Source organism: Acinonyx jubatus, chromosome E2 (assembly GCF_027475565.1).
Source record: "Acinonyx jubatus isolate Ajub_Pintada_27869175 chromosome E2, VMU_Ajub_asm_v1.0, whole genome shotgun sequence".
In the NCBI taxonomy this organism is placed as follows: domain Eukaryota; kingdom Metazoa; phylum Chordata; class Mammalia; order Carnivora; family Felidae; genus Acinonyx; species Acinonyx jubatus.
In genome coordinates, this window is record NC_069396.1 from 24,633,279 (window position 1) to 24,658,076 (window position 24,798).

The 24,798-nt window shown below is 37.6% G+C and overlaps 1 long non-coding RNA gene across 2 annotated transcripts in view; it reads right to left on the reverse strand.

The window, feature by feature from the left end:
* LOC113604316 (uncharacterized) overlaps positions 1–24,798 on the reverse strand; it is a 249,400-nt gene that overhangs the window by 100,019 nt on the left and 124,583 nt on the right. For both annotated transcript variants that reach the window (XR_008293911.1, XR_003426175.2), the window contains exons 3-4: positions 7,745–7,847; positions 1,255–1,370 (exon numbers count right to left, since the gene is read on the reverse strand). This is a non-coding gene — a long non-coding RNA (uncharacterized LOC113604316). The remainder of the gene's footprint in view (positions 1–1,254; positions 1,371–7,744; positions 7,848–24,798) is intronic.

Genomic DNA, 24,798 nt, shown 5'->3' on the forward strand with positions numbered 1-24,798 from the left:
TACTTCAATGGAACCCTAATTTATAATTAATATTAGCTTGATACATGTTACCTGCTAATTATTTGTATCTCATTTGACTCCATGTCCTGAAATTACTCAATTATTATCTCATGGCTCATCTCTGGAGGGTGTCTCAAGCTCATCCGATGGGACAAATACATGTCAGCTTCAGGAAGGTTGGAAGGAGAGAGAATTGCTCAGGAATAGATCTGACTGAGAGACTGCTCCTGGACACAAGGATCTTTGAGGGTGAGTACAGACTCTCAGAGGTGCTCATAGGCACTGCCACATGAAAAAAATCCTGCCGGTGCCTGGGTCTCCATCCACGAGCTCGTGAACTGACACACTGTGCCCTGGCCAGGGGTGGGGTATTCAGGAGTAGGATCTGCTTTATCCCTTTCCTGCAGGCTTGCCACTGCAGAGACCAACAATAGATGAGCATGTACTACAGATCTTTAAACCTCCCAGACAGGACATACACGGTAATTGGACTGGGGGTAGGCAAAAGACTTTTCCCTGATGAGACACAATCTCTGGTCAATCACCTGCCAGACAGGGCATTGTGCTGCCAGCCTAGAGTAAGGTATCATGTCCTACTCCAAGATGTTATAGGGCAGTGTGACCAACTCTGACATGCTGTGTCCATGCCCATGCCCTGACAGGGAAGAGAATGAAAGTAGTCATGGGCAGGAGAGAGAAGGAGGCTCAGTAGGCCTAGGGAACAGGGGGCAGGGAGGCAGGTGGTCAAGAAACCATCCCACAGCATTGCTGTGACATGATACTCTGTGCGAGGTAAAGTTCCAAGCCTGGGTACGTGCTCCATTGACCCATTGGATTTCACTTATAAAATACAAATTCAAAAGTAAAATTACTAGGAATTTCAAGTTGGCAAATGCAGAACACTAAATCCCAAGTACAGGATCCTTCTAAATGTGAGGCCTTGTACAACTGCATTGGTCACATGCCCATGAAGCCAGCCCTGACTGTGAGGCAGAGAGTAATTATGTACAGAGGTTAGGAAGTTTTTCCTGAGAAGGTGAGACCTGAGTGATGAGAAAGATCTAGACATGGAGTAGGAAGAGATAATTATTATTAAAACAGACTGAATGTTTGTGTCCCCCAGTCCTCCAAATACATATGTTGAAACCTAATCCCCAAAATGATGGTGTTTGGGGGTGGGGAGCCTTGTGAGTGATTAAGTCATGACGGCACTGGAGGAGTGCTCTTACGAGATACCTCAGAGAGCTCCCTTACCTCTTCCATCACGCAGAAAGAACACAGTGAAAAGATGGCCATCTATAAACCAGGAAGTAGGCTCTCACATACCATATCTGCTGGCATCTTGATCTTGGACTCCCCAACCTCCAGAACTGTGAGAAAAAAAATAATACTTGTTGTTTATAAGCCATTCACTATATGGTAGATATTTTTAGCAGCTCAAATGGACTAAGATACCTCTTCCCTTTTTTTAAGATTGAGTAGGTGAATTAGCCTGTGTGTGACAAAAATCCCCATTAGCCAGATTCCAAACTCTTTGTTTTTAACCAGTGCTGTATTTCTGCTTTTACTTGGGAAGGCTGTGTTTTTCCTATAGAAAGAAACCAAGGATAGTTTTTTATAAAACCAGGGGTAAGTTTGTCAAAAAGCTGCAGTTATACTTCATAGCTCAATGAAAATAAAAGAACAAAACAAAAACAAAAAATCTGAACACCAAATAAACCATATGACTTACATATAAATTATGAAAGGATCTCTGCAATCAACTTAACATGCCCAAAGTTTTGTGCATGTGTTTGTGTACTGTGTATGGTATGTATGTGTGTGTGTGTGTGTGTGTGTGTGTGTGTGTGTTCACGCACGTGTGTGTGTGTGTGTGATGATATTTAACTTGAGATCTTTTTGGCAGATTTCAAGTACAAATCAAGTATAAAACACAGTATTCTTAACTATTGTTACTTCCTGTACATGTAGAATGTAATCTTGCTCAACTGAAATTTTGTACCCTTTGGCCAACGTCACCCCATTTCCCTCTCTGCCAGTCTCTAGGCACATCAATCTGTTTTCCCTTTCTATGAGATTGGTTTTTTAAAGATTCTAAAGGGGCACTTGGGTGGCTCTGTCAGTTGCGCGTCCAACTCTTGATTTCAGGTCAGGTCACGATCATATGGTTCATGAGATTGAGCCCCACATCAGGCTCTGTGCTGACAGTGCGTAGTCTTCTTAGGATTCTCTCTCTCACCCTCTCTCTCTACCCCTCCCTTGTAATAAACTTTAAAAAAAATAAAAATAAAGACTCTACATACAAGAGAAATCATACAGTGTTTGTCTTTCTCTGACTTAGTATTAATGCCCTGTAGCTCCATCCATGTTATCACATAGATGTAATATTCCTTTTCTTCTTAGGACAGAATAACATTCCCCTGTATATGTAATCTAATACTATATTTTCTTTACTCTTCTGGCAAGGGAAATTTAGGTTATTTCTATATCTTGGCTATTATGAGTAATACTTTGATGAATATGGGAGTGAAAATATCTCTTTATCATCTTGTTTTCAGTTCCTTTTGGATATGTGCCCAGAAGTGGGGTTACCAGATCATAGAGTAGTTCTATTTTTCATTTTTTCACTTTTTAAATTTATTTTGAGAGAGTGTACGTGCATAAGCGGGGGAGGGGCAGAGAGAGATGGAGAATCCCAAGCAGGTTTTGCACTGTCAGCACAGAGCCCAAGGCAGGAGCCGATCCCAGGAACCATAAGATCTAGACCTGAGCCAAAATCAAGAGCCAGATGCTTAACCAACTAAGCCACCCAGGTGACCCTCTATATTTCATTTTTTGAGGAATCTCCACACTGTTTTCTGAAATAGCTCTACTAATTTGTATTCCCACCAGCAGTGTACGAGAATTCCCTCTTCCATACTTCCTGACCATCACTATTTCTCTTACAGTCATCCTTACACATGTGAAGTGCTATCTCATTGTGGCTTTGATTTGCATTTCCCGGATGATTAGAAATGCTGAGGGGTGCCTGGTGGCTCAGTCGGTTGAGCGTCCGGTTTCGGCTCAGGTCATGATCTCACGGTTCATGAGTTCGGGCCCACATCAGGCTCTGTGCTGACAGCCCAGAGCCTGGAGCCTGCTTCTGATTCTGTGTCTCCCTCTCTCTCTGTCCCTCCCCCATAAGCACTCTGTCTCTCTCTGCCTCTCGAAAATAAAGAAAACTAAAAAAATAAATAAGTAAAAAAGAAATGTTGAACACTTTTTCATGTACGGTAGCCATTTGAACTTATTATGAAAGTGTTTATTTAAGTACTTTGCCCATTTTTAATGAGATCATTTGTATTTTTGGTATTGAATTGTATGAGTTCTTTATATTTGAAGATTAACCCTTTATAGTTTACGAATATTTGTTCTCATTCCATTAGTTGCGTTTTCATTTGCTATTTTCTTTCTCTGAAGCAACTTTTTACTTTGATGTAATCCAACGTGTCTATTTTTGCTTTTGTTGCCTGTGCTTTTGGTATTATATCAAGAAATTATTGCCAAGACCAGTGTTAAGATTTTCTCTGGTTTTTTATTGTTGTTGTTGTTTTGTTGTTGTTGTTGTTGCTGCTGCTGCTGTTGTTGTTGTTGTTGTTGTTGTTTCAGGAGTTTTATGGTTTCAGGTCTTATGCTTAATCCTTTAATCCATCTTGAAATGAATTTTGTGTGTGTGAGACCAGTACAATTTCAACTTTTTGCATATGGATATCTAGTTTACCTAACACCATTTATTGAAAAGACTATCCTTGGGGTACCTGGGTGGCTCAGTCGGTTAAGTATCTGACTTCGACTCAGGTCATGATAGCGCGGTCTGTGAGTTCGAGCCCCGAGTTGGGCTCTGGGCTGATGGCTCGGAGCCTGGAACCTGCTTCCAATTCTGTGTCTCCCTCGCTCTCTGTCCCTCCCCCGTTCATGCTCTGTCTCTCTCTGTCTCAAAAATGAATAAACGTTAAAAAAATTAAAAAAAAAAGACTATCCTTTCTGCATTGTGTGTATTCCTCCTTGAGGATCAGTTGACTGTAAATGTATAGGTTTACTTCTGAATTCTCTTTTCTGTTCCATTGGTTTATTTATCTGCTTGTATACCAGTACCATATTGTTTTGATTACTGTAACTTTATAATACCATTAGAAGTCAGAAAGTGTAGTGCATCTAGCTTTGTTCTTCTTGATCAAGGTTGCTTTGCTATTTGAGGTCTTTTGTGTATCCATGTGAATTTTAAGGTTGTTTTTTTCTATTTATGTGAAAACCTCAATAAAACTGTTTTTTAAAAAAAATGGACATATAACTTTTTCTATTTATGTGAAAAATTCAGTAAGACTTTTTAAAAAAGAAAATACAACTTTTGTAATAAACAACAACTACAACAAAACCCATATGCAAATAATGCTCTTTTGCTTAAATATCGTCCTTGATTTCCAGTCACCAGAGCTTGAACAAAGACATTTCAAGTTTCTGATTCTTGTTTTAGCCTTAACTCCTTCCATTTCTCTTCTTATCCTAATACTCTAAAATTGGGGAGTTAACAATATTTATAGTTGTCTAAACCTACCATGCCATTCCACATAGGTTTGTGAATCTTTGTACATGATGTTTCTCATCCATTCAATGGCCTATTCCCAGTCTTTACACCTAAAAATCAATAAGGATATATTCAAAGTCCAGCCCAGAAGTCAACTTACTTCTCTGGAAATACACTACTTACCTGTAAGAGATATTATGTTCTTCTTACTGTGTAATACCAAGGTATTTATTCTTGAGCTCACTGCCTCTATTGACTATTTGTTCATACCAGTCTTTCCCATGACACTAAAAACCCTTATGTGCATGAATCACATAAACTTCATGTTTATAGGGTTAACATTGTGCTTAATTCATAATAGGTATTCGTTTCATGCTAATTGATTTATGTTCTGCCCATAGGATATTTTACCTGTCACGTCCCTCTGCCTGAAGGGCCAGTAGCTCATGTAAAAAAAAGTTTTCCTAACCAACTCTATAAAAATGTGTCAGACAGGCCATATTTTTAACAGTTGAACAGGGAACAAATAAGGAAATGTCTCTGTCTGTAGGCCATTCTGATGTTGAATTTTCTTGCCAGCAATGTTCCCAGTTAATGTTCAAGAAAAACCATTTGTTTTAGACAATCATTCAATGATATGTTTTGTTTTGTAAAAGAACAGCATTTGACTGTATCAAGACAGAAACAGACAGACAGAAGACAATAAAAGAGTTTTCGTTTTACTGTCTATTTTCAAATATAAAATATACATCAAGGGTAGTTTTTGAGGTCTGCTTATTTTTCTGTATAGTTATTATGCCCATTAGGCACCCAGGAAAACAAACAGGATGCACAACTAAAATACTGCAGAAAAAGAAAAGCTCATGAATCTAGCAAAAATAACGGTGTTTAAACTAATATATCTTATTTTATCCACAACATATATACTCTTATTAATATAATATTTTATGAATATAAAAAATAAATATAAGTATATAAATGTGTGTGTGCTTCCATTGTGACAGGCACAATTAGTTTGTATACAGAAGCTCATTTATTCCTCACAACAATCTTGTAAGGTCAATGTTATTATTTCACAAAGGTAAGATTCAAGCTTAGAAAGAGATTAAAAGATTTAAATTTTGATATCCTGGATCTCAAAGCTGATGCTGTTCGTCTACTAAATACTAAAACCAAAATGATAATATCAAAAACAATAAAACAATCTTAAAGCACTGACTGAGCCCTCATCATACACTCATTCTTAGTGCTATAGACGCATGATACAATTAAATTCTCACCCCTACTCTATTAACCTGTTCTCCCCATTTGACAGAAGCCCAGAGAATATAGTAGGCACATGGACTACACTGTTTTCACATCATGGCACTGAAGTTATAAGAACTCTAGTTCCTAACAGCTATGTTTCAGAATCATTTATGTGTGTAACAGTCTATATGTAATATCTGTACACTTAGAAATACCCAGGTAAATATCAATTAACAGTCAAATTTAAACTTTTTAGAGACAATGTGCTTGACAGATGTTATTACTATGTCAAAATAGCAGAAGTGCACATCAGTTTTACCACTGTGTATGATAAACAAGCAAGAAATTAATGGAGTAAGGACTACTGAATCACACAACACTATTCATTCCTTTAACTAGATGGCTCAAGGCTTTAGTCTAACATTCCTGTTCGATTTCTATTTTTTGTTCTTTTCATTCTTATGTTAGTTTTCTTCTGGTTTGCCTGTCTTTTTCCTTCGCATCAGTCATCTTTCCTCATTATAAAAATATGATAGAGTCTACTACTGTTCTTTCTAATAAGTTCTATGCTTGGAAATCAGAAAATCAAACCTGTCCTCTTAACCTATGGAAAGGATATTTACTTGGATAGTTACTGTGCATCAATATATAGGAGACATAATGTTAAGCTAAAAGCCAGTGAAGAAGTCCCCACCTTTATAAAATAAGAGTCTAATCTAGGAGGCAATTAAAGAGAGAAGTTGTACACAGAAATGATAGCTATGATAAGTAAAAATTATAAAGATGATATGAATGTATATGGTAGAGGAAACTGACCTAACTATGGGTATGTGTCAAAAGAAACAGTTATTATTAAAGTGACGATTATTCACTCATACATAATGATCATAATTTTGAAGACCTATTTCCCAATACCCGGTCCAGAAAAGTGAGAAGCAAAGAATATATTACTACTTTTGTACCATCCTTTTCTGGTCTATTGTTCAGCACGACAGTGGCCTACCTTCATGTTCCATAACCATTCTCAGCCTTCATATAATTACATGTTAACAAAAAATATATTCCATAATTAAAGTTCTATAGTTTATGAGAGTTATGTTACACGTGAATGCTAGATAGATGGAGAATATACACTCAGGCTCACTTTTCTCCTCTCCACTTTCCTCTCTACTTTTTCTTGTTCTTCCCAGTGAAAATGAATGTATCACCATTAAAAGTGCAGGTTCTAGAGACAACACAGCTGGATAAACAGCTTGGCTCTATTCTGTAGAATTTGTGTGAACTTGGGTACATATTTAATTTCTCTGTGCATGAGTTTGCCTATATACAAGGAAGGGATACAAGTTGTAACTTCCTTCTCAGGGTGTTGTTGGGATAAAATGAAAAGGCTCCTGGCACATAGTAACTGTTCTATACATATTAGCTGTCATCACTGACAGGATTTTAGCATACTCGCTGGATCCTGTTAGCTTTTACTGTGCATCCTGTAGGCCCAGCTAACCTCCTCTAATTCTTCTTTGGGTATTCTTGTCGCTTAGTTTCATTCTCAGATTTAGCACAGGCTTCTTGAGAATAGAACCATCATTTTATTTTTAGAACCACATGCATCCCCCAGAAACTTTAGACTTTGTGACAGACTCTGTCACTCAGTCTCTCATTTTCATTTATTTCCTCACTTTTATGTCAGCTCATATGCTCTAGTGGTCAAGGAACTTAGTTCAGGTATGGCATTCTCCTCCTTGAATAGCTTTGGATGACAAATACATGAGGTAGTATCAAAGCAATAGAAATCATGCCAGTGAGTTCTACATTCCCACAAATGGCCTGCTTTCACATAATACAGATTCAAAGTACTTGAGAACCACAAGTAAAAATCACTCTTTGGGTACAGAAAACTACAAATGAAAAGATTTAGTTTTGAAACATATGTACCTGGGAGGTTTGTGCATGTGCTTTGTTTTGGATTTTCTCATCTTGTAATCTGCATTGTTTGTGCTGACAATTCCTTCTGAAAGGGATCATGAGTGACTTCCAGCTGGAAGAAAGAGAAGAAAGCAAACAGCTTGTAGGCAAATGCACAAAAAAAAAATCTGGGCTTCTTCTAAAATGGCATGCACAAGCTTGTAACTATTTAAGTCTCAATATCTCTACATGGAAGTTCATCCTGCTATAAACAAGAAAATAGAATTTTTTTAAAAAACACAAAAATCTTGACTTTGTTTATGGGAAACCATGTTCCCTGTTCTCTATTATAAAATCTCAGGGATAAAAGGGACGTGAAAAGAGTGTGAAGTCTAAACTCTTTTTAGACACTTGTGCGTTTTATATATACCACAATGATTTGAGACAAGCAAGGATGGTGAGAAGATGGAAGGGGGTAGAAGAAATAAAAAATCGGACTGAGTTAGAGAGGGGTAGTGATTTGGATATTATCAGGTACCTGATGATTGGCTGATACATGGCTTCTGTCTTTGGGGAATGACCGGGAGTCCATTATTAACATTATATAATACAAATGAGGATCAGGACTTACTGAATGCCTACTGTGTGAGAAGCACTATGGTATGTGGTGCAGTCACAAAAGCTTCTTCAAGTCCCACAAAGATGCAATAAGACAGATACTAGCATTATTATTATTTTATACACAGGAATACTGAAGCATAAATTAAGTAACCTCACCAAGGTCAAACACTCATCAGAGAGCTGTGATTAAAAGCCAGGCTGTCTTACTCCAGGCCCTTGTCCTTAATCATCATGCACCATCCTCTCCAAAGCATGTGAACTGCAGTACTTTGAACACTGATGTGCATACACTATACACAGACTCCCAGATTCCACAGGAATAAAATTCTCACCACCTGGTCCAGAAATGTAAGCATTTACCAGATTGCAAATAACTTCTTAAAAGGATGCTAGGAGCAATAACAATACCCTTCTACTTATATTTTATCTTAAGTAATTTAGCTGTTGGTGTCCCTGGAGAAAAGACTATGCTTGCAATTGTAACCAATATACATTATTTATCAAGGTACATGATTTATAATCAGAAGTTCCTTAAATTATACAAAGTGTTATACCTGAACCAAGATATAATTTGCGTATAGAAGCTTCTTCAAATATAAAATCTCATTCAAAAACATATGAGAATTTTCCAAACAAATAAAACAACATTGTAAGTATTACACTGTGACTAATCACCTCTTTTATTCATATTTTGCACGCTTGCTAAAGATAGCTTTATCTTTGATAAACTTAAGATTTACAGGTGTAACAGATGAACAATTAGAAGATACTTCTGTAAGTGAGTAACAGAGTATGTACTTAGTAATGATTAAAAAGAAATAGTTACCAATATTTTTTTTATCTTTCAGGTATCGGTGCCATATAAATTGCTTTAAACTATTACATTAATACACTTGGTAGCACGATGATGTCATCGGTACTCTGGGATTCCTGGGAAAGAAAGGTCTTTGTAAAAGACTAAAGTATAGAAGAGTTCATAGAAGGCTTTAGAAAAGATGCTGCTAGATCTGAAAGGTGAGGAGAATAAAACACAAGAATCAGAAAGGAGCTTCCGGGAGAACAACATATGCAAAGAAGCTCAGAGGTGTGGGAGAATAAGGGGTGACTGGTGAACAGAAATTGTAGCTATAAACTTGGAGGTTGTATATGCCATCCTAGTGAGCATAAATGTTACACTGAAGATAATGAAGAGACAGTAATTTGGTGTCTGCATTTTGGAAAGATCTCCTCGGAAGATAAATCTACCAAGTACACAACTGATATGGAGGAACGAAATGATGCAACTCTGAGACAGAAAGTTATTGCTGTATCTCTATATATGTCTTTTTTCCTAGATTACATTTCTTTTGTAAATCAAGAAGCAGCACAGAATGAAGGCATCAGAGCCAAAGGTCTTCAAGGCCTAGTTTTAAATTACTATGGCTAGGGGCGCCTGGGTGGCTCAGTCAGTTGAGCATCTGACTTCAGCTCAGGTCATGATCTCGCAGACCATGGGTTCAAGCCCTGTGTAGGGCCTTGTGCTGACAGCTCGGAGCCTGGAGCCTGCTTTGGATTCAGTGTCTCCCTCTCTCTCCGCCCTTCCCCCGCTCATGCTCTCTTTCTCACTCTCAAAAAAATGAATAAATGTTAAAAATAAATTAAAAAATAAAAAATACATTACTATGGCTAATACGTCGTTAAGAGACAGACACTGGTTTAATATATGACCTAGTATTTATTTACTTTAATTGAGACTACTTTATATACAGTAAAATGTTCACATGTTAAGCAGATGTTTTATATTTCTATGTATGCATTCAAGATGCCATTGGGAAAAGGTGTATAGCATTCTGTTCATCAGAAGAAGTGATAGATATATGAATTAATTAAAATTACAGGGCGCCTGGGTGACTCAGTCAGTTAAGCGTCTGACTTTAGCTCAGGTCATGATCTTGCAGTTTTGTGAGTTTGAGCCCCGTGTCAGGCTCTGTGCTGACAGCTCAGAGCCTGGAGCCTGCTTCAGATTCTGTGTCTCCCTCTCTCTCTCTCTGCCCCTCTCCTGTTCATGCTGTTTCTCTCTCTCTCTCTCTCTCTCTCTCTCTGTCTCTCTCTCTCTTGCAAAAATAAACATTAAAGAAAAAAATTTTAATTCAAAATTATTTTTTATGATCTATTTATCACATCCCACATATAAGCTCATGGAAATCAGTTCTATGGAAAATAGAGAGTTTACTTATATGTGGTAGGGAAAGCTTGTCAAATAAAACTCAGTTGAAGCCGCAAAGTGCTAAGTGTCATGAACAAGCATAAGGAAAGTTCCATGGTTGTTGAAAACAAACACACTGCATCATTTCCATTTTTGGAGAACAAAAATCCATTCTGGGAGCTATGGGTTTTTGAATTGCAACTTAAGTATTTAGCAGCATTTAAATCAACAGAATACCAAGAAGACTAAAATTTTCAGTCACAAAAACAGTGACAGGGGCGCCTGGGTGGCTCAGTGTGTTGAGCGTCCGACTTCGGCTCAGGCCATGATCTCACGGTCCGTGAGTTCAAGCCCTGCGTGGGGCTCTGTGCTGACAGCTCAGAGCCTGGAGCCTGCTTCAGTTTGTGTCTCCTTCTCTCTCTGCCCCTCCCCGCTCACGCTCTGTCTCTTTCTCTGTCAAAAATAAATAAACATTAAAAAAATTAAAAAGAAACTGATATATTTCAGTTCTCTATGCTTCAGAGAACTAAAACATTGATGTCAGGGCAAGCTTTTCCTCAAGGTCGCTGGTGATTAATGTAAGATACCTAATGGATAGGAGGAAGTCTGTGTGAACACCATACAAAAAATACAGATATATTTTTGGAAATACACATAATCACCACAAATATTATAAAGATTTAATAATTAATTTAGAACTAAAATAATAATTATTAAACCAATGTACCTTTATATGCATTAACTATTTATGGTGTTTGTTTTGGAAATTCCAACCAAAAACATTGATTGCACAGCTAATCTCTGTTAATGTGTGACCTGCTTGTGTCAGAGGGATTAAAAAAAAGACTTAAGTAAATTAGTCATATCCCACTTTTATATCCTTGAGCCTTGGCAAGGGAGCCTTAAAACCCTCTTATTTTAGTATGTGACAATAAATTCTTGGCATTTTTGGCTTCTGTAAGTGTAGGTTTAGAATCTCTATGGTCCCTTGATAGTTCAGTTTTCATATTACTACTACTAAATCTGATTTGGAGTACTCCATTAGTGAAGAAAATTTATTAATATGAAGGGAGAATACACATATGTTTAAATGAATAAATAATTTATATTTCCTTTAAAGGAGATACAAATATCATTGAGTATTTTCATCTTTCACTTTTTTTATAAAGTAGGTAACTTTTGACACAAACAGGTTTGAGCACACTCCAGTATCTGAAATACTGTGAAAGATATTTTATAAACTATTCCAGTGCTAGATATTCTAATTAATAACCCTGAAATTCAATAAGCAAATCTCCATTTGGTATTGCAACTATGCAAATATTTCTAGAAATGTAAAATTTATTAGAGTATTGGCATCTGTTTTTCCATACCATCTTTGCTAGAATTACTAATAACTTCCATGTATTGATCTAGAAACTCCAGCTCCTGAGTTCAGTTGTATTAGATCAGAGATAATAGTGTAAGTTTAGCTTCATTGGTGAAATAGGACTTAATTTCAATCTTGTTCTCTTAGATTTGGTACTTGATGGCAGTAATCACACCATCTGAGCTTAATCCTTGTAAGTAGACTTCTTCTTTCTCAGGTGTTCTGCCTAGCACTACACTTACATGAACTTGGACACCAGATTTTTATTGCTTTAATCTAAAAACCATAAACTGACCTTGAGGTATCCCTCCCTTGAGGACTATATTGTCTTTTCCATGCCCACTATATGTGAGAAAATGTCACCTGGATACCATCCCCATGGCCATCAGTCAGTTTTCACCTATTCCTTATGGATGTTGAATTATGAGCCTTGGTTATTCTCACCTCCTTGTGTCCATGGTTTACACCACATGATTTTACAACCCCTTTCACTAGAGGAAAAAATGTACTTTTCTGCAACTTTAATTCAGACTCAGTGTAATGGTTTAAAAGAGACACAAATCTTTGATGTTCTAAGTGTCCATTGATAGATGAATGAATAAGGAAGATGTGGTATACACACACACACACACACACAAATATTATGCAGCCATAAAAAAATGAGATCTTGCCATTTGTGACAACATGGATGGACCTAGAGGGTATTATGCTAAGTGAAATAAGTAACACTGAGAAAGACAAAGACCATATAATTTCACTTACGTGGAAGCTAAAACAAAACAAAACAAAACAAATGAATAAACAAAGCAAAAAGCAGAATCAGACTTATACCTACAGAGAACAAGCTGATGGTTGTCAGTGGGAAGAGAATTGGAGGAGGGAAAATAAGTGAAAGGAGTGGAAGATACAGGCTTCCAGTATGAAATCAGTAAGTCACGGAAATAAAAGGCACAACCCGGGGAATATAGTCAATGATATTGTAATAGCAATGTATGGTGACAGATGGTATCTACTCTTGTGGTGAGCACAGCATATTTAGAGAAGTTTAATCACTATATTGTATACCACATACTAATGTAACATTGTGTGTCAACTCTACTCAAATAAAAAAAAAAATTAAAACTTTGACCCTCCTTTCATCAAGAGGCAGGGGCTAATTCCTTTACCCTGGAATGTGAACCAGCCCTAGTGACTAGTTTGTAACTAAGAGAAAATATTATAAGGTACACTGGGTAGCTTCTCAGGCCACATCAGTAGAAGTCATACAACTCCTGCCTGGTTTTCTGAAACACTTGTTTAAAAAACCCTGAGTCACCATGTAAGGAGTCTAATGAACCCAAAGCTGGAAAGGCCAAGTTTAGGCAATCTGTTCAAAAGTCTCAGCTGATTGTGCTATCCAGCCATCCCAACCCAGACCAGACATATGAGTGCAGAAGTAATCTTGGAAGGGGATTCTCCAGACCAACTGGTCAAGTCATTATCCATTTCAATAATTTTAGGTGAGGACCAGATGTCATAGAATAGAAAAGAGCCATTCATACTGTGCCTTTCCCAAATACTTAGCCAACAGAATCTGAGAGAACAACAAAATAGTTATTTTGCACCAGAGATTTTGGGTTTAACTTGTTTCACAGCAATTTGTAACTAGAAAACTAGCTAGTCACTTTGGATGATAAGATATGGGTAGAAGTGACTGTGTGCCATTTATAAGCCCAGACCTCAAGAGGTCTTACTAATTACATCTTTACTTCCAGCCCCTCTTGGGCATCTGTCATTGCTAGAATAAGACCATACTCTGGCTAACCTGATATTCTGTGGGATATGTAAATATGCAGGCCAAGTCTGTGTCCACCATAGAGTGAGGAGCTAAGTCCAACTGTCCCCATAGTTTGAAGCACAGCCACCCAACCACATCCAGACTAGTTGCCTGTAAACCACCAGGCAACTTACAGATTCATGACCAAGTATATAAACAGTTGTTTTAAACCACCTATTTTGGGAGTAGTCAATTATACAGCAAGAGTGGTCCAAAACACCCCAAAATTCGTTCTGTTACTAATCACAATTGTTAGATTGTTTCCCATTAAATAACAAGGCAAATCATGTCGTTTTTTATTTTGTACTTTGGATTTTTGGAACTTCCACTCAGGTGCTCACTCGTCTTGTTGTATGTGCTGCATAGTCCTAGAAAGCCATTCCCATAGTTGACTTCAGTTATGAAAGAGAATCAATGTTTGGGGAGTACAGATTTGTGTGTAACCAAAATAATTAAAGAATGGGCTTTCTTTTATATCTCGCATTTTAGTTTCTAGTCTCCTCTTTCACACCCTTAACTTTAAACAAGTTATTTCCCAACGATTTCTGAGTCTTCAAGCCTCTTTTATAAGTATTCACTGTGCTTTCTTCAAAAGACAGAGATTATCTTTCTCTTTATTTTTCTTTTCAAGCCTATAAATGCACAAATGCATTGCATAGTTCTAAATCAATCAATCAATCAATCAATCAATCAATCTCTCTCTTTCTTTTCCTCCCCTTCCTCCACCATGATGGGAGCATTTCAGGATTATTTTCTTGACCATCTGTTCCTCAGAAAATGATGGCGACCACAAAGTTCAGGGTTATACAGACATGCGGGATGATGGCATCAGTATTTCTTGCTCACACACAGCCCCCAAAAGCTCAAAATTGCATTTACCAGTAAATTCCAATTGCAAAAGCCAGATGGAGAACTGAAATGTGATGGAGCAAGATGCTTAATTCCATTTCAAATGTTTAATGACTTGCCATTTGTAGATAAAAGATTAGAAAATTAACGTAAGGTACCGAAGTCAGGAAATGTGGGAACATTAGGATAGAATCTGTAGATAAATTTTTATAAATGCCTAGAGTGTCTGAAAGAAATATCATCAACATTATAAAATGGAAATTCTGGGAAAGATCTTTGAGAATACCTACTGAATTTTATAGATGAAGAAACAGACTCAAGGTTAAAATGCTTCAAACGTTTCACGATTCTACTCAATTCAATTAAATGGCAGAGTGGAGGGGGGGTTCTGAAGTAGACATTACAGGAAAAATTTCCCCCCTAAATTCCATTATTAAGAGGTAGAAAGAAAGAGAGACAGGAGAAAGAATGGTAGTGCCAGGAGAGAAGAGAATAGTAAAGAATGAAGTAGAAGCGTAATGCTATTAATCAAAGGAGAAAGGAAACTGCATGAGGGGGCCTCCGCCTGCAGAGAAGGAGGGTAGGAACCTAAGAACCGGACTTTTTTGCCTGTCACTGGGTGTCTTATTTTATTCTCTAATAATTTTATTGAAAATTAAGCTATTCAACTTAAATTACAATGGGTGGGGAGGCCATAAGACAAAAAATTACTTTTCCAGAATCTTAATTCTAAATTAGGCCACCCCAATGCCAAGATTCATGACCTTCTTTTCACTACATCATACAACTCTGGAACAGAAAAGAAGGGAAATGGGCAAAGGAGATCTGCTGGAAGACATGAGAATAGAATTGGATGCTTACAGGTCAACAAAGTGGAATCCAATATTTTGCTCCACTATTTATCTGCTGTTTCACCTTGAGGAGCTTATTTCTCCATAGTGTGCCTCTATTTTCCCATCTCTCAAAGGAGGAATATTTTAAGGACTGAATGCTATAACTGGTTAAAGCAACTGGCATGTTTTAAGCACTTTTTGGATCTACAGATGCTTAGATAGGTTTCAGTGGTACACAGGACTAGAATAGAGAGAAAACTTTGCTCAAAATAGACAAAATCAACCAACAAACCAACCAAACCAAAACCAAACCAAACCAAAACCAAAAAACAAACAAGAAACAACAAAGTATTTTTTGTTTCAAGTTTTTACTTAAATTCCAGTTAGCTAACATATACTGTAATATTAGTTTCAGAAGCAGAATTATGATTCATCATTTACAAATTATACCCAGTGTTCATCACAAGGGCCCTCCCTAATAACCATCACTCATTTACTCATCCCTCATCCTACCTCTCCTCCAGCAACCTTCAGTGTTTTCTCTATAGTTAAAAGTCTGTTTTATGGTTTGCCTTTCTTTTTTCCTGCCATGTTCATCCGTTTTGTTTCTTAAATTTCATGTATGAATGAAATCATTTGGTATTTGTCTTTCTCTGACTTATTATGTTTACCATAATACACTCCACCTCCATCCACATCATTACAAATGGTAAGACTGCATTATTTTTTATGACTGAGTAATAATCCATTGTACAAGTGTGTGTGTGTGTGTGTGTGTGTGTGTGTGTGTGTGTGTGTGTTTTCTTCTTTTCCCATTCATCAGTCGATGGACACTTGGGCTCTTTCCACAGTTTGGCTATTCTTGATAATGTTGCTATAAACATCTGGGTACATGTGCCCTTTTAATCAGTATTTTTGTATCCTTTGGGTAAATGCCTAGTAGTGCAATTGCTTGACTGTAAGGTAGTTCTATTTTTAACCTTTTGAGGAATTTCCATATTGTTTTCCAGAGTGGTTGCAGTAGTCACCATTCACACCAGTCACAGTGTAAGAGGGTTCCCTTTCGTCCACACCTTCACAAACATCTGTTGTTTTCTGTGTTGTTGATTTTAGCCATTCTGACAGGTGTGAAGTGATATATAACTGTAGTTTTGATTTGCATTTCACTGATGATGATTGATATTGAGCATTTTTTCATGTGTCCCTTAGCCATCTGTATATCTTCTTTGGGAAAAATGTTCATTTCTTCTGCCCATTTCTTAACTGGATTATTTGTTTTGGAAAGTTGAGTTTGATAAGTCTTTATAAATTTTGGATACTAACCCTTTATCAGATATGTCATTTGTAAATATTTTCTCCTATTCTGTAGGTAGCCTTTTAGTTTTGTTGATTATTTCCTTTACTATGCAGAAGATTTTGATTTTTATGAGGTCTCAATAGTTCATTTCTGCATTTGTTTCCCTTGCCTCCAGAGACTGGTCTAGTAAGAAGTTCCTACAGATGAGGTAAAGCGGTTGCTGCCTCTGTTCTCCTCTAGGATTTTGATGGCTTCCTGTCTTACATTTAGGTCTTTCATCCATTTTGAGTGTGTTTTTTGTATGGTATAAGAAAGCGGTCCAGATTCATTCTTCTGCATATCACTGTCCAGTTTTCCCAACACCTTTTGTTGAAGAGACTGTCATTTTTCCATTGGATAGTCTTTCCTGCTTTGTCAAAGATTAGTTGACCAAAGAGTTATGAGTCCATTTCTGGATTTTCTATTCTGTTCCAATGGTCTAGGTGTCTGTTTTTTTGCCAGTACAATACTTGATGACTACAGTTTTGTAATATAGCTTCAAGTCCAAAATTATAATGCCTCCAGGTTTGCTCTTCTTTTTCAAGATTGTTTTGGCTATTTGGAATCTTTTGTGGTTCCATAAAAGTTTAGGATTGTTTTCTGTAGTTCTGTGAAAAATGCTGGTGGTATTTTGATATGAATTGTATTGAATCTGTAGATTGCTTTGGGTAATATGAACATTTTAACTACATTTGTTCTCCCAATCCATAAGCATGGAATGTTTTTCCATTTCTTTGTGTCCTCTTCAATTTCTTTCATGGAATACAGATCTTTTACCTCTTTGATTGGGGTTATTCCTAGGTATCTTATGGTTTTTGGTGCAAATGGAAATGGGATCAATTCCTTGACTTCTCTTTCTGCTGCTTCATTATTGGTGTAGATAAGTGGAACTGATTTCTGTACATTGATTTTGTATCCTAAAACTTTACTGAATTCGTGTATCAGTTTCAGCAACTTTTTGGTGGAGCTTTTGGGTTTTCATACATAGATTATCATGTTGTCTACAAATAGTGAAGGTTTGACTTCTTCCTTGCTGTTGATGCCTTTTATTTCTTTTTGTTGTATGATTGCTGAGGCTAGGACTTCCAGTACTATGGTAAATAACAATGATGAGAGTGGACAACCCTGTCTTGTTGCTGACCTTAGAGGAAAAGCTTGGTTTTTCCTCATTGAGGATGATATTAGCTATGGGTCTTTTGTAAATGGCCTTTATGATGTATGTTCCCTGTATCCCTGTATCCCTGTATCCCTACTTTGTTGAGGGTTTTTATCAAGAATGGATGCTGTACTTTGTCAAGTCCTTTTTATGTATCGATTGAGAGGATCATATGGTTCTTATCCTTTCTTTTATTAAAGTAGTTTATCATATTGATTGATTGATTTGCAAATATTGAACCACCTTGCAGCCCAGGATAAATCCCACTTTGTTATAATGAATAATTCTTTCAGTGTACTGTTGGATTTGATTTGCTACTAGTTTGTTGAGAATTTTTGTATCCATGTTCATCAGGGATATTGGCCTGTAATTCTCCTTTCTAGTGGTGTCTTTGTCTGGCTGTGGAATCAAGATAATACTGGCCTCATAGAAGGCGTTTAGAAGTTTTCCTTCCCTTTCTATTTTCTTTAACAGTTTAGGAAGAATAAGTATTAACTCTTCTTTAAATGTGTGGTAGAAAAAAAATAAAATAAATGTGTGGTAGAATTCCCCTGGGAAGTCATCTGGCCCTGAGTGACTGATCGATGATTATTTATTTATTTATTTATTTATTTATTTATTTATTTATGGGAGATTTTTAATCACTGATACTATTTCTTCGCTGGTTATCAGGCTGTTCACATTTTCTATTTCTTCCTGTTTCAGTTTTGGCAATTTATGTGTTTCTAGGAATTTATCCACTTCTTCAGACTGTCCAATTTGTAGGAATATAATTTTCCATAATATTCTCTTACAATTGTTCATATTTCTGTGGTGTTGATTGTGATCTCTCATTCTTGATTTTAACCATCTGGTTCTTTTCTCTTTTCTTTTTGATAAATCTGGCTAGAGGTTTATCAATTTTATTAATTCTTCCAAAGAACCAGCTCCTAGTTTCATTGATCTTTCTACTGTTTTGTGTTTTTGTTAGTTTCTATATAATTTATTTATGCCCTAATCTTCATATTCAGCTGGTATTAGGCTTCATTTGTTATTCTTTTTCAGTCTCCTTTAGTTGTAAGCTTAGGTTGTATATTTGACATTTTTATTTTTTTATGAGGTGAGCCGATATTGATATAAACTTTCTTCTTATGATCACTTTTGCTGCTTCTGAAAGGTTTTGGACCATCGTGTTTTCATTTTCATTTGTTTCCATATATTTTATTTCTTATTTAATTTCCTGGTTAATCCATTCATTATTTAGCAAGATGGTCTTTAATTGTCAAGTATTTGTGGTCTTTCCAATTTTTTTCTTGTGCTTGACTTCAAGTTTCATAGCACTGTGGTCTCAAAATACGCATGGTATGATCTCAATCTTTTTGTACTTGTTTAGACCTGATTTGTGACCCAGTATGTGATCTATTCAGGAGAATGGTTCATGTGGACTCAAAAAGAATGTGTATTCCACAGCTTTAGGACAAACTGTTCTGCATGTATCTGTTAAGTCCATCTGGCCTAGTGTGTTATTCAAAGCCATTGTTTCTTTGTTGATTTTCTACTTCAATGATCTGTCCATTGTTATAAGTAGGGTGGTAAAGTCTTCACTATTACTGTGTTACTGAGTTTCTTTAGGTTTGTTATTAATTGATGTACACAGTTGGGGCATAAATATTTGCAATTGTTAGATCTTCCTGTTAGATAGTCTCCATTATTATGAGATAGTGCTCTTCTTCATCTCTTGTTACAATCTTTGGTTTAAAATCTACTTTGTCTGATATAAATGCGGTTACTCCGGCTTTTTTTTTTTTTTTTGATAAATGTTAAGTGATAAAATTTTCTCCATCCCCTCACTCTCAATCTGCATGTATCTTTAGGTCTAAATTGAGACTCTTGTCGGCAGCATATAGATGGGTCTTGTTATTTTATCTATTCTGACACACTAGGTCCTCTGATTGGAGAATTTAGTACATTTACATTCAAAGTGATTATTGATAGATATGAATTTAGTGCCATTGTATTACTTAAGTCATTGTTTCTGGAGATTTTCTGTTTCTTTCTAGTCTTTGTTGCTTTTGATCTTTTTATTCCCACTCAAAGAGTCCCCCTTCAATATTTCTTGCAGGGCTGGCTTAGTGGTCACGACCTCCTTCAGTTTTTGTTTGTCTGGGAAACTCTTTGTCTCCTATTCTGAACAACAGCTTTGCTGACTGGAATATTCATATCTTTCCCATTCAGCATGTTGAATACATCATGCCACTCCCTTCTGGCCTGCCAAGTTTCTGTAAAGAGGTCTTATTTGTCTTCCTTATAAGTTAGTGACTTCTTTTCTCCTGCTGCTTTAGGATTTTTTTCCTTTTCTCTGTATTTTACAAATGTTACTACAATATGTCTTGTTGTTGGCCTGCTTTTGTTGATTTTGATAGGAGTTCTCTGTGCCTCCTAGATGTGGATGTCAGTTTCCTTCCCCAGATTAGGGAAGTTGCAGCTATAATTTCCTCAAATAAACCTTCTGCCCCCTTTTCTCTCTCCTCGTCTTCTGAGACTCCTATAACACAAATGTTATTAGGTTTTATGGAGTCACTGAGTGTCCTAAGTCTACATTTATGATCCATTATTTTTCTTTCCCTCTTCTTTTCAGCTTCATGATTTTCCATAATTTTATATTCTATATCACTCATTCATTCCCCTGCTTCTACCATCCTTGTGTCATTACATCCAGTCAGTTTTGTATCTCAGTTACAGCATTTTTTATTTCAGCCTGACTAGCTTTTACGTCTTTTATCTCTGTAGCAAGGGACTCCCTATTGTCTTCTATGCTTTTCTCAAGCCCAGCTAGTATCCTTATGATTGTTTTAAATTCTGGATAAGACATATCACTTTTATCTGTTTCAGTTAGATCCCTGGCCATGACCTTTTCTTGCTCTTTTTCGGGATGAATTCCTCCATCTTGGCAATTTGTCTAGGTCTCTGTCCTCTTCTCTGTGTTAAGAAGCCTGCTATATTTCCTGCTCTTGAGAGTGATGGTTTTGTTAAGAAGAGGTCATATACTATCAAGGGCCTGGCACTTAAGTAAGTATTTCTGGCATATGCTGCATGCACTCGGCTACTGTGTTTTCACTGCTCTTTCCCTCAGGTCAGTCCTTTGCAGAGTTTCTCTTTGCCTGTGGTAAAGAGTGTTTGGATCTTGGCCAGAGTATGGGGAGATTTAACTAGATGTGCTCTGGTCTGTCTGCTTGATAAAAGAGACTTGATGCTATTTCCAGTAGAGCTGAAGCTTTGCAGCACTCTATGGTCCGTAGAAATCTGTACATTCAGGGGATGTTATTCTGGTCTTCTGTGGGAGGGGCCCACCAGCTTTTAGCATCTTCCCTACTATGCACACTTACCCTAGTAAAGAAGCACCTGCAGAGTGAAGAGTGCAGAGTGCAGGGGTGTGGGGCTTGGTGTAAGTGGTTTAGGCTATCACTCTTGGTGTTGTGCTGCTTACTAAAGTTAGGTGGGTTATGCTGAGGGATGGGGGAGGGGAATGGCACCAGCCCTCTTTGTCATCCCTGGAGAGGGGAGTTTAATCCCGCCATTGTCTGGGAAGCCCTCCCAAAAAAGTGAACACTCTCCCCTTGTGTGTCCCAGGTGTCCCTCAGATCCCTGCCATTTACCCTGTCTGTGTCTGGGCTGTCTGCCCATCTGGCAGAGCAGTGCTCCTGTGTTCTATACCAGGCAGGCTGTCTGTGTTTTAAAACTCCAAGCTTCAGGGACCTGGTGTGGTGTATAACCACGCTTGACATCTAGGGGAGGGTCTTGCTACACTGGGGCTGGTGCAGATTTGCCCCACAGGGACAGTCACACCAACACACAGGAGCTTGGAGTTTGGAATAAAGTGCAGTAAAGAGCAGGTATCTCTGCACTTGTGCTGAGGGGCAGGAAAGCATAATGGTGCCTGCTGGCTCTTTGTCCCCAGAGAGGCAAGGTCACCTCTCTCAGATGTACTCCAAGAAAGGGGAACTATCTCTCTGGTGTGCCCCAAAGGATCCTCAGATCGTGCCATCTGCTCCTGGACTTCTGACCTCCTTCTCCACAGGAGTACCGTAGCGCCTGCTGGGCTCAAAACCAGCCATGGCGCAGATCTCTAAACTCCAGTCTTTGAGGTCCACCTGAGGTAAAAACTCATGATCATCAGCTCCTCTCATTTTCCCAGCCAATGGCTTTGGAGAAGTGTTTTCCTTGTGGGATCCCCTGTGCACTCCTCTCTCTTTGTCTCTCTCTCTGTCTCTCTCTCTGTCTCTGTCTCTGCTCTCTCCACAATCAGGGCTCCCTCCCTTCCATGGCACCTATGATCCTTTTCCTCCCCAAATCACCCTTCTGCACCTCCTAGCCTCCACAATGTGGTCTCTTTTCTCCCTCTAGTTGTGCAGTTTGTTTGGTCAGTTCTCAGATCAATTTCTTGGGTGTCCAGAATGACCTGATATTTATCTAGCTGTGTTTGAGGGATGAGGCAAGCCTAGGATCCTACTACTACTTCACCGTCTTCCAGTCTTCAACAACAAAATGTTTTAAAAATCATATGCAATAGTAGTTCTGGCATTTCCTAAAATCCCACCTGTGGTGATAAAGCTAGCATTCGTGGCAGTTATATAAAGCTTTGACTGTTCTATAATTCTGTAATTGTTCTATAAATTCTAAAGCTTGTTATGCCACAGCTCTCAAACTTTGGGCACAGTAGTTAACGGGGGCTTTATTCTTGCCTGCATGATGCCAGGCTGCTACATTCTTAGCGAATAACATTTAAAAGGAAATGGGCTTCATGCAATAGAGTGTGTCATACAATGAAATTCCTACTTATGCAAAATGCAGCAGTGCTTAAGAAAATCCCAGTCATTTGAGGGTATGGTCACCTGAGATTCCATTACTTGGCATTTCATTACACTATGTGCATCTGTAATTCGTACATTTTGGAACTCTTTAGTGTCTAGAAGAGAGCATGACATATAACATCATGAATATGTCTTGTTATATTCCTACATAATTTAATGCCTGAACCGGCTAAATAACAAAGGATGATGTAGGGAAGAAAACATTAAGTTTTAAACTTTGTATCTAGTTTAGTCTCCCCTACCCCCAAGCAAGATAGCTGCAAAACTTAAACTCCATCTCTTCTGAGGCCGATACCTCATGGACTGAAGCACAGTGACTTACATATGCTAGCACTAAGAGAGGCAATCCAAATCCGCCAAGCTGATTGCTTACTCTTGGAACCAGTCTACTCAGTGTCCAATACCAGCTGTGCCACTTTATTGGCTTGTACAGTCTTGAGACAGTTACTTCCTGTTTCAGTTTCCTCAGTCACATCTGCTGTCACAGTCAGGGGAGGTGATAATAACTACCTCATAAGATTGTTTTAAGAATTGAAAGAGGTAATCCATAGAATCAAATAGAACAGCATCTGCCACAAAGCAAAGCCTTCAATATATGTTAGATATCACTGTTTTTTCTCTAGGAAAAATCAGAAGCTAACTAAGAGTTTTAGACTGGAGTGAGGTGTGATGGAAGTGACCATGATTTGTAGGTAAAAAACATTTCTGCCTAGAGAGGTGCATGCTAATCGTGCAATGTGTAGAGAAGAGCCCAAGAGCAGGATTACAGCAGGGGGCATGTAACAGCAGGAAAGTGACTTCCACGAGACATGTGGCTCATATCATTTCATGGAAGGCAGGCCCAGAACTGAGACTCTACAGAGTGTAAGTGCAGGGAGACCAACAAATCCCATGAGAATAAAGAATGTCAAAATCCATCATTTCCAACAGGCTTCCAAGTCTGAAATTAGGAGATGAAAGGGCATTAAGTTGATTTCTCTGTGTAAACTGGTCTTGCATTAAATATGTACAAAAACATCCTAAAGACTAAAGGAGGCAGTGCAAAGATACAGTAGACATGGGGAACGGCATATGTATAGGGTTAGGAGGGTCCTAAGAAAAGTCTATAGTAACACTGCTCAATGTAACTTTCTGTGATTATATAAATGCTCTATTCTTGCACTCTCCAGTATGGTCACTAGTATCCATAATATAATATGACTTGTAACTACAATGTGTAACTATATAATGTGACTTGAGCATATGAAGAACTAAATTTTAAACTTAATTTAATTAAAAATTTAACAGTCATAGGTGGCTAATGGCTACCATTTGGGGCAGTGGGAGTCTAATAAAGGACTATGATATCCCCACACCTAGGCAAACCAGTATATTTCAGTGCTTTCTAGTTTTGTGATTTATCCAGTCATCTGCATTCCTACAAATGATGCTAAGAGACTTAGAATTCATATTGTCTATAAGAATAAAAACTTATCTTCTTTAACAGCAAGTAGGATAGAACTCCGGAAAACAAAGTGTTGTTGCAAACCCTCTTGCTAGAGTTAATAAGCACTGACTGTTGCTCTTTCCTTTTGTGGTCTCCATTACCTGTACACCAGGCCCAATAAAAAACAGGGGTTGGTGAGCAGTTTAAAAAAAAATCTAAGTTCTTCTCTCAAATTATCCAGAATCAGTGTGCCCATTAAACTCATAAAAATATCATCTTTCACTGGATGCCACAGTTGAGAAAGAATACAACAAATGTGGTAAAATAATGGCAGTTGTTACTTATTTTTCAGATATAGCATACTTAAGTTGTTATAGTGTCATCATTTCTGCTCTTGAAGAATTTCTGAAGACAAAACAACAAACACATTTAGAGGTGAATGTACAACTTGGATTCCTATAAACAAAGCTGTAGTCAGGTATCCAACACTTCAGGAAGGAGATGTATATTTCTGCAATATTTTAAAATAATCAATGAAGGAGTAAAGTTTTTCCGAACAATTCTTACACTTAAAATGTATTGTCAAGACTCAATAAAGATGTCATATGACAGATGATTCCCTACTTTTCCCTTGAAAAGCAGC